General features: G+C 43.4%; 1 pseudogene; it reads right to left on the reverse strand.

Moving 5' to 3' along the window:
- Positions 1–10314: 10314 nt before the first annotated feature.
- LOC147303237 (Ig kappa-b4 chain C region pseudogene) lies at positions 10315–10748 on the reverse strand (annotated as a pseudogene).
- Between the last annotated feature and the right edge of the window lie 473 nt (positions 10749–11221).

Consider the following 11221-nt stretch of genomic DNA (forward strand, 5'->3'; position numbering starts at 1 on the left):
CCTCTGAAATGAAGCCCACAAAACCATGAAGCTGCTTTATGTTTTTGTCTCTGTGTCCTCAGAGTCCAGAGGACAGATCACAGTGACTCAGCCTGGAGCAGTGAGCTCTGCTGTGGGAGGATCTGTGAGCATCAAGTGTAGGACCAGTCAGAATGTTCATGGCAACAACCATTTAGCCTGGTACCAACAGAAAGATGGAGGAGTTCCTAAACTGCTCATTTACTATGCTAGCACTCGACAATCAGGGATTCCAGCTCGTTTTACAGGCAGTGGATCAAACTCTGACTTCACTCTGACCATCAGTGGAGTCCAGGCTGAAGATGCAGCAGTTTATTACTGTCAGAGTCTCCATAACATTAACAGTCAGTGGGTGTTCACACAGTGAAAAACAGTCGTACAAAAACCTCCCTCAGTCAGACTGAACAGAAACTGAAGTGACTGCTGCAGCTGGAAGATACTGCAGAGACTGATACAGTTCACTGAGGACACACACACACACACACACACACACACACACACACACACACACACACACTGTAATGAGAGATAATATAACTTGAAATAATTGAAATACAGACACAATTGAATACACAAACAAAAGGTATCAAGCTGTGTTGACTTTATCCCCAAAATTTGAATCTGTTCATCTGGTCATAGCGTCACTCATCCAAGTGACTTCTTCAGTCTCAGCTGACTGCAGGTTTCCCCAACCTTATAAACAGGACATTTCCACAATGACTGAAACCAGCACCACTGAGTGAAAAATGGGCTGTGAGGTCAGTTCCTTGATCATTAATATGCAAATTTTCATGGCCATTGATCAGTGGTCTTTGATTATACTATAGTGTGGATGGAGGAACCAGGAGTTACACAGAGTCAACATGAAAAACACACTAACTTCATTTTCTTTTCTTTCTTTCTTGAGGTGAAACGTCTTCAAGCAACTCAAAGAAGTCCAGACGCTTTTCTTTCCAAGCTCCTTAGACCACGATGACCTTCACAGACATATTTTCTTTCTTTTCCATTTCTAACACAGGTTTACAGGCCCGGAGCGAGGCTGCTCCAGAGGAGAAATCCTGAAATTATTTAAGAGACTTAGCTTTGTCCGTTTTCTTGTTCTGCTAATTAAGTTAAATTGATGCATGGCAAGGACCTTTAACACCAGAGAGTGTTACAGCAAGAAGTCATCCCAAGGTGGAAACTCCAGACTGAGACTGGATGAGAAGTCATGAAAGAACCAGTGAGAAGCAGGGACCATTCCAGTCACAGCTGAGAGCCCAGACAGAGGTTAAGGTGGAAGGTTGTGCCACTTGAGTTCCTAGCAGTTGTCACAAGAAGTTTTCAGAACCACAATAATAATCCAAAGGTCGAAAGGATTTCTGTGTTGATGTTGAGGAAGACAACAAGGGTCTATGTACTTTGCCCTTTCAACCTAAAGCTGCGTTGGAACAGAGAGTGAGGGGTGAAAGAGCGCCCTCCTCCAACGAGAGAGTGCCAAGCTCCAACTGAGTAACGTGCAGAGAGGGATCAGCGATGGAATGTGGATAACACCTGATTAAACAGTCAGGCTGGTCTTGCCTGAAAGGTTCAGTGTGTTTTTAAGTTCTGGTGGTCACTGGTGTGACTTTTCTAGTCATTTTACAAATGATATGCATTTACATGATTCTCCACACATCACAAATACAGGGAGTCGTGATCCTGATTAAAAATGACTGACAAATTACTTGTGCACATTTTGTATGACAGCTAGACCGTTTCTCTAGTACACCAGTTATCTTAGCCACAGTTTCTCATGAATGAACATCATGTTTCCATGTGTAATTTGATATTTTTGGAAGTTTTTTCTTTTTATCATTATTGTTATCTTTTGCATATGGAAGTTTAGGCTATGATGACGATTGGAGATGAACAAAAGGGTGGAGAGGAGAATAGTGAAGTGAGGATGCACATAGTGAAACCTCTTTGAGTGTACAATGGTGTTGATGTGATATACAGAATGTCAGAAAAGAAATGTCTGTTATTGATGTGATTAGCAGAGTAATCCAAAGAGTGGGAATGTGCTGGAAATTTCACATTTGTCACATGTTTTAGTAATATCACCCCCGGGGCTACCCGCAACAGCAAGCCGCAGGAGGAGACGTTGCGAGCGGAGGCAGAAGAGAGGCAAGCGGGGAGGCCTGTGGGCACGGCTAAAGACTAGTCTGTTTAAACCACCACTCCCGATCATATTCCTCTCCAACGCCCGTTCAATCCGTTACAAACTGGATGAAATACGACTGCAGATCGCCACTCGACGGACTTTTAATAACTGTTCGTGCATGATTTTCACTGAAACCTGGCTGGACAGCGCCATTCCCGATGCGGCTATCGATCTAGCAGGCCGCACCGCCTATCGAGCCGACAGGTCTGCGGACTCGGGTAAGAAGACTGGCGGGGGGCTGTGCATCTATATTAACAACCTTTGGTGCACGAACGTCACGGTAACGGAAAAACTGTGCAGTACAGAGGTAGAACTGTTGGTGTTAAAGTGCCGTCCATTCTATCTCCCTCGGGAATTTTCTGTCGTTTACATCTGCGCTGTTTACATTCCACCAGATGCTAATGCTAAGCTAGCGTTAGCACAATTGAGCAGCAGCATCAATAACAGCCTGGTAGCACACCCGGACAGTGTCTTTATTGCGGCTGGGGATTTTAACCACGCGGACCTGAAATCTGTACTTCACAATTTCCACCGTAATGTGAAGTGTGCTACCAGAGGAGATAGAACGTTGGACCAGGTGTACACCAACATGGCGAATGCGTACAGAGCCCAGGCTTATCCCCACCTGGGTCTGTCAGACCATCTCTCCCTTCTGCTACACCCAATATACACACAAAAGATCAAGAGCACTGGGATTACAACCAAAACCGTGAGAACATGGCCGCAGGATGCTATTCCGATGCTTCAGGACTGTTTCCACTGCACAGACTGGGATGTATTCAAGGTGCAGGACACTGACAATCGTGTCGCATTGGATAGTTACACCTCCACTGTCTTGGACTACATCTGTTTCTGTGTGGACAATGTAACAACTTGGAAACGATTCCGTGTGTTCCCTAATAATCCACCCTGGATGACACACGGAGTTCAACAACTTATTCGAACAAGGAACAACGCTTTCAAATCCGGGGACTAGGAGGCATACAGTGCTGCCAGGGCCAACCTGAGAAGAGGCATCAAGACTGCCAAGCAGCAGCACAGGAGGCGTATCGAGGCCAGGTTTGAGAACAACACAAACCCAAGGCAGGTCTGGGAGGGCATCAGGGCTATCACGGACTACAAAAGAAGAACACCATCACCCTCAGCCGACAGTTCTACTCTGGCTGAGGATCTAAATCTCTTTTATGCCCGTTTTGACAGGGAGAACACCGACCCTGTCCTGTCCCCTCTCCCCTCAACTGACCCTGCTCCGGTCCTGAGCACTCATGAGCTGAGGCGTGTGTTCCGGAGCATTAACACCAGGAAGGCGGCCGGGCCGGATGGAGTGCTGGGCCGGGTGCTAAAAGACTGTGCTGCGGACCTGGCGGACGTCTTCACCTCTATATATAACACCTCGTTGTCCTGTTCACTGGTACCATCCTGTTTCAAAGCAGCAACCATCGTTCCCATCCAAAACAGTCAAATGTCACATGTCTGAACGATTTCAGACCTGTGGCACTCACCCCCATTCCCGCCAAATGCCTGGAGAGACTGGTCATTAAACACATCAGAGCTGCTTTTCCACCATCCCTGGACTCGTACCAGTTTGCATACAGGGAGAACCGGTCAACCGAGGATGCGATCGCCACAGTGCTGCACACATTACTGAAGCACTTGGAACACAGGAACACCTATGCACGGCTCCTCTTTGTAGACTACAGCTCGGCTTTTAATACCATCCGGCCATACAAACTCCGTCCCAAACTCCACCAACTGGGACTTAACTCCTCTCTGTGCAACTGGATTGTGGACTTCCTCACTAACCGCAGACAGAGTGTCAGAGTGGGTAAGAACACCTCTTCCACCCTTGTGGTCAACACCGGTGCCCCTCAGGGGTGTGTTCTGAGCCCTCTGCTATACACTCTCTTCACCCATGACTGTATTTCCTCCTGCGCGTCCAATCTCATTGTTAAGTTTGCAGATGACACTACAGTGCTCGGACTTATATCCAACAATGATGAGACAAACTATAGGACAGAGGTGCAACAACTAGAGTCATGGTGCCACGACAATAACTTGGTCTTAAACACCAAAAAGACCAAGGAGATCATTGTAGATTTCCGGAAGAGGGGTCATAACAACCATCTGCCTCTCTTCATTGGCAGTGAGGCGGTGGAGAGGGAGAGCAGTTTTAAATTCTTGGGGGTAACTGTGACCGAGGACCTGTCCTGGGGCAACCATATCACCTCAGTTGTACGGAAGGCCCAACAGCGCCTCTACTACCTGAGGAGACTGCGGAGCGCACACATTCCCAGATCTCTGATGTTGAACTTCTACAACTGTGCCATCAGCAGCGTTCTGACGTATGGATTTCTAGTGTGGTTCCCCAGCTGCACCAAGGCCGATCAGCAAGCACTCCAGCGGGTGGTGAAAGAAGCTGGCAGAATTATTGGAACAAGTCTGCCAGAGATCAGTAATATCTTCCCCACTCGCTGTCTGAGGAGGGTGCACAGTATCCTGCGGGACCAACATCACCCTGCGCGCCACCTTTTCCATCTGCTGCCCTCAGGGAGAAGGTACAGGTCTATACAGGCCAGAACATCCAGACTGGCCAACAGCCTGTATCCACAGGCTGTGAGGCTCCTGAACTCTCTGCCCCCCTCTCACGGACAATAACCATATCCAACTTCTTAATAGCAATGAACTGGTCTGCATTGGTGCATCATATCTTTATTCTCTTCCCCCTCCTGCCCCCCCCCCTCTTTCTTAAATAGATAACTATCATATCTGATATCATATCTCACAGTACAATAATATTGAACGGGTTGCATTGTTGTATTTTGTCATGTTTCTCAGGTCTTTGTCTGAATTTCTACGAACATTATTGCTAAGGATTGTCTTATTGCATTGGAGTCACACTGGGTTAAATATGTACACTTGGGTTTTAAGGGGTATTTATTATTTTCTTCTTTTTTGGGGTTGTATGGAAGCCCCAAACGCAATTTCATTGTTCTTGACAATGACAATAAATAAATAAATACTAAATGTGGAGAAGCGTTTAGCTTTAACTCTATTACACAAAGTTAGGCGAGTTAACTTTCGTGAGAAAGTTGGTGACACCCAGAGGGGGAGGATCCAACAGGTGGTGAAGTCTTTTGTTAATCAGGTCTTTGAGGATGGGGTGAAGAGGCAAGGAGCAGTCTCTATGTGACACTGGAAGAGGAGACAAGGTTGTAAACTCTCTCTCTGAGGGTTCAAGGGTGTGAACAACAACTGTGGAAATGCCTTCTTCTTGACTGTATTTAAAGAGGGCTGCTATTCATCTTTAGGCTACGTCCACACTAGCCCGGATAGATTTGAAAACGCTCTGCGTCCACACTAGGGTTTTCAGTCGTTTTCACAGAGTTGTGCATCCACATTGAAACGCTTACATTCCAGTACTGTGCATGGGCTGAAGGAAGGACAATACTCGGTGTATAAATGCTCAATCAACAATCCTGTATTCCATACAATTCAACACTTTAAGAGCACAAACCATCCGGATGGGGAGACATGCAAGAAGAGGGTCACAGCAAGTCTCAAAATGGTGGAGCGTTACCCAAAGCTTTTATAGCCTCTGTTGACCCCACCTAGTCGTAAAAAGCTCAAACTTACCCTCTAACTCTCAGTGAGCCTGTGTTATGACCTTGGCTCCCTGCCTATCTGCTTCCAACAAGGGGGTGAGCTCCTGTGGAATGTGCTCTGTGCTCTCTGCACACAGTATTCTCTTCTTAACTCAGCAGTATGAAATGCCATGAAACAGTGTAACTCACTCACAGTAAATCAACAGTATAGGATAGTACAAACCTATCTAATGAATCTAATGATTTTCTAATGATTCTTTTGTAATTCAGAAGCATAGTGCAAACTAGAACTACAACTACATACTAATTATACTCTCTATAATAAGGAGTATGGTGTGGCTTACAACAGTACAATGATTCACTCATTTCGATTATAGACACATGATAAAATAATAATCTCACAGCACACACACAAAGGAACCCTCAGACCAAACATACTTCAAAACAAACATCACATTGGGAAGACAGGTCAGAGAGGTAGGCTGATAAGAAAAACAACAAAAATACACAACATGAGGCGAGAGGAGGAAAAAAAAGCTCCACCCAGACTGAGCTTCTGATGGGAGAACAACAAAAAACACCTCAGCACAAAAGCACATGAATCTTAATACACCATAGAAGCACATGACAAGCAACAGGTGTGAGTAAGGGGTGAGAGTAAGTCGGTGTAGACAGCACATCCGGTCCTGCAGCATGCGCTGGGACTAGACCCGCCGTCTGACCTCAGCCTTGGAGATAAGCGTTCAAAGGTGTTTGGAATCCAGGATGGGGGACACAGGATGGGAACGAAGAGTCTACAGAGTCTGTCTTCAGAAACAGAGTTTTTTGTTGGTCAGCTCCAGCCTTGAGACCACAGGTGGCGCCGATATGGTAGCCACATGAAATGATGGTGGTTTCCTTTAGTGCGAACAAGTGCATGTCAATTTTACAGTCGAACTAAATGTCCATCACGGGTCTCTCAATCTCCCATTGGAGATTTTGCGCTCAAAGACCATTTGTTAACTGTCTATAAATTCTACAGGGTTCATGTGTGTCACATGCTAAATATGCTGTGAAAAACTTTTTTTAAACAAGTCCTGCTGGAGTCAGTTCATTTCCATAGAGAGTCACTTTGCATCAGCAGCACCATGCTCCAGTGCTCTGGGAGAGTTTATAGTCCTGAGAGTTGAACACTGGATGACTGACAGCTGTCCTTCATCACAACAGAAGCCACAGAAATCCTCCTCATCAAAAACATGACTTTGATCTGCGTCCTCATCTGGACTCTCCTCTGCTGCTGCTTCACAGGTAAAGTCCAGAGAATCAAACTCCTCTCCTCTATCAACATCTGTCCCTCTGAAATGAAGCCCACAAAACCATGAAGCTGCTTTATGTTTTTGTCTCTGTGTCCTCAGAGTCCAGAGGACAGATCACAGTGACTCAGCCTGGAGCAGTGAGCTCTGCTGTGGGAGGAACTGTGAGCATCAAGTGTAGGACCAGTCAGAATGTTTATAACAACAACTATTTAGCTTGGTACCAACAAAAAGATGGGGAATCTCCCAAACGTCTCATTTACTATGCTAGTACTCGAGAATCAGGGATTCCAGCTCGTTTTACAGGCAGTGGATCAAACTCTGACTTCACTCTGACCATCAGTGGAGTCCAGGCTGAAGATGCAGCAGTTTATTACTGTCAGAGTGAACACTATCCTAACAGCCAGCATGTGTTCACACAGTGAAAAACAGTCGTACAAAAACCTCCCTCAGTCAGACTGAACAGAAACTGAAGTGACTGCTGCAGCTGGAAGATACTGCAGAGACTGATACAGTTCACTGAGGACACACACACACACACACACACACACACACACACACACACACACACACACACACACACACACACACACACACACACACACACAGAGTGAAAATGTCATTGTTGCTAAAGGAAAAGAAAGTTGGAAATATATCATTTATTTTTAACAAATCATTTATGACCTTTGACTTCTGCTTCATACCAGCTCAAATAAATCTCAATTTCTAAATATCGATCATTATCAAAAATCATATTTCTGTAAGAAAAAAAAATCTAACACTAAATGAAGTCAGCAAAAGTCAGTGAGTCATAATTATCTGCACAATTTAGCAAATACTTCAAATAGAAACTTTAAGTGCAAATCAGTCAAATGATCAAATTTCCATCTTTTCTTTCTCAGGTTTTTAGATTTTCTCTTTTTTGCTCTTCAACACTGCCATGGTCCAAAGACCTGTCGACTTCCTATTCATGTTCTTTGATTATTAATATGATTCGTTTCATTTATTTTCTGTTTTCCAGTCGCATTTCTTCGTCCCTCTGTTCCTTATGTTCTGTCAACCCGTGTCTCAGAGCTATTCTCTGGTTCCCTGTTTTATTTGGATTCTGCGTTCTGTGTGAGTGTATTCGTCATGTCTGATGAGGTTCAGCTGTGTCTGCCTTCTGTGGTGTATTCCCTCGTTACCCTCTGTGCATATTAGTATGTGTTCTAATAATAGCACTGACACATGTTCACATTCCTCAAATTGAGTTATTAATATTTAAACAGGTTATAGTCAAAGGTCAGCTGCCAATCTCAGAGTTAACCAACTCTGACTTTAAACTTAGGAGTTAAAACTGCTTTGTTCCTGAAAGCAGTTGAACAAATTGAGTTGAGCTGGAATCTTGAGCTCTCAGTTTGAGAACAGATGAAGGTAAATTTATTGAACTGTTTACCTCGACTTAAGCACATACCTGTGTACTGAACAGCCCTCGTCAGTGGATCCCAACACCAGTATTTGACAGTAACAGGTGAGCCTCAACTTTAATTGGTAAAGAGACACCATGAGAACTGACATTACAATACTTTTATTTTACAAAAGTCAGCGTCTTTCAGTTCAAAGTTTGTTAGGCAGCTCTTGCACATTTAAAACAACAACACAAACACAACGCAGCAACAAGAAACTATGCAGTATATTATAACCGAATACTTAAACATGACTGCACAACAACCTTTCAAAAGAGCATTTGTAGATGAATTGTTATTTTCCTTCCAATACTTGAAGCATTTTCTGAGCATCACTTTTTGGTGCATGGCTTGTTGCATGCATACCCCACCTGTCTCAACGGGACTATAAATATAACTATATACAGTCACATTTGTAAGAACAAAAAACCTTTATACTAAACACTTTTAAAATGTACAATTTTGAAGAAGCCCAGGAGCAATCCCATTTCAGAACACTTAGAATAACACAACTTCATCCCAAAAGGCCACAGGTTTTAACAACAGCTTTCCAGCATCAGTTCATGTAAATGCAGCTACAGCTTTCCAAATCCCAGGAATGCTTTTAATGCAGTGATCATAAGATCTTTAAATTGATCCTCGTATGCAACACGTCTCGGAAGATACAGGGATAAGCTGCACATCGATGCGTATCCCCGACTCCTGATCATAAAAGTCTATGTTGCAGGACCCCAGTGGTGGAAGTAAGTCAGCCCCAGTTATAAAGACCAGCAGCTCTTCAAACGTGTGGTCCACCTCTTGCTCTGTTAAAATACATACAACTAGTAAATAAACCGTAATGTGTAGGTTCATGAATAAAAGATTTATAATCAGTTACACTGACTGTTATGTAGAGCGGTTGCATTAATGACAATTTAGGAGTCAAAAACAGGTTGTTAGGCAAAACTAATACTGCGAAGCATCGTATAAAGAAAAAGCAAAGCAATCCTGCCCTCCTAAGACACAGGACATTAATTTTTGTCCTCCGAGTCGGAGACCTGTATGTCAAGGACCCTTGACAGGTATTCATATACCTAAATGCCAAGAGAAAGAAAATATGTGTGTCGTCATTAGGATAGGGATTTATGTTGGTGTGAGAGACTGTAGCCTACAAGTTCATATTGTTCAATGACAGTTATGACATGTTGTGTTTCAGGTGATTTTACAGAAAAAAAAACACCAAAATAACGTACTGAATACTTTTAACAAAAAAACTCTGTATATTAAATTACTTCTTAAAATACCTGCCCCAACACTGATCACGAGAATAGACTCATTCTTATACAGCGCTTTTCTGCTCCACCTGCTCAGTGTTTTATACAACAACCTGCAACATGCTGAAACATTTCATTACACAGCATGCAATGAATTTGCATAAATGTAATGTCTTTAATATCCTGCTTAGTAATGGCAGTGTCTCTCAATTCCCCTTCGCACTTACTCTTTAACATAAACTTTGCTTTACTTCTTGTATTGAAAGTGGCTTAATTCTACCGACTCATATAGACTACAGATAGCACACTGGTTTCCAATTAGAACCCTGGAAATCATTATTTAGAGTTTAATATTGACATCACCACAAAAGTAAGACAAACACTCGGTCCTTATTTAATATAGATATTTTTTTATTCTTTAAAACTTTAAACAAACTTTAAACTTTAAACAAAGCAATGAAAAATGAGAGAAGAAATTGGAAAAAAAAAAAAAAAGCAGTGTGAAAGTCACAGTTAGTCAGGTCAGGACTGGGGACACTGGTCTCTCATCAGTGGCTCTGAGACCAGAGTGTGGGAGCCCCTCGTGGCCTCACAGGTCACAGAGCCCACCTTCATCCAGTGGTCTGCAGGGAGCCTCAGGGTGCTGCTCCAGCTGTAGAGGCCGTCGTTCTCCTGCACCACGGGGCTCCTGCTCTCCTCCCAGCTGATGCTGCCACTGCCATCCACCTTCCAGGACAGACTCCAGTCTGAGGGGAAGCCCTTGTTGGCCAGACACATGACTGTAGCCTCCCCTTGTTTCAGCTCCTCACTGGAGGGACCCAGCACCTTCAGGGCGGGGCGGGCATCACCTAGGAAACACCAATCAGGTTAGAGGACAGGAACCACAATTTGAATTTCTCCGTTAAGAAGTTTCTGTCAGGTGTTTTTTCTGCTCCACCAGTCATTCACTCACACATTGTTTCACTTCCCTTTAAGAAACCTCTCATGCATATCAGCACAGAGAGAATCATCACACAGTTTGAGCTGAAATATGTTCAAACTACACTGGAAATAAAAAAACAAAACAAAACAAAGATGTGTCAACACTTTTAAAAGATGTTAAGCTTCCACATCATCAGTTCTTCATAATAAACAGCTTGTTCTGGATAAGAAACTCAATACCACTACTTACCTAATGTGTTTTTTTTATTGCTTACATTGTTGTAAATGATATGATACAATAAGAACACCAGAGATCTTTATCTTCACTCTGTGCAGTTTAACTTTTTTCATTGGAAATTGTCCTGAGTGTCTGAATAATCATTTCCAAAGCTGACTTTGTTTCTTAGGGCAAAATTTATGAATAAAATATGTAATCAGTTACACAAAAAGTTTCCTAACCTTTCATATTAAATGAAATTAAAGAAAAGAAAAGAAAATTACATTTAAA

This window comes from Aulonocara sp. 'chitande type north' Nkhata Bay, linkage group LG22 (genome assembly GCF_057382095.1).
Source record: "Aulonocara sp. 'chitande type north' Nkhata Bay isolate Kocher_YH1m ecotype deep benthic linkage group LG22, A_spYH_male_GT1.1, whole genome shotgun sequence".
NCBI classification, from domain to species: domain Eukaryota; kingdom Metazoa; phylum Chordata; class Actinopteri; order Cichliformes; family Cichlidae; genus Aulonocara; species Aulonocara sp. 'chitande type north' Nkhata Bay.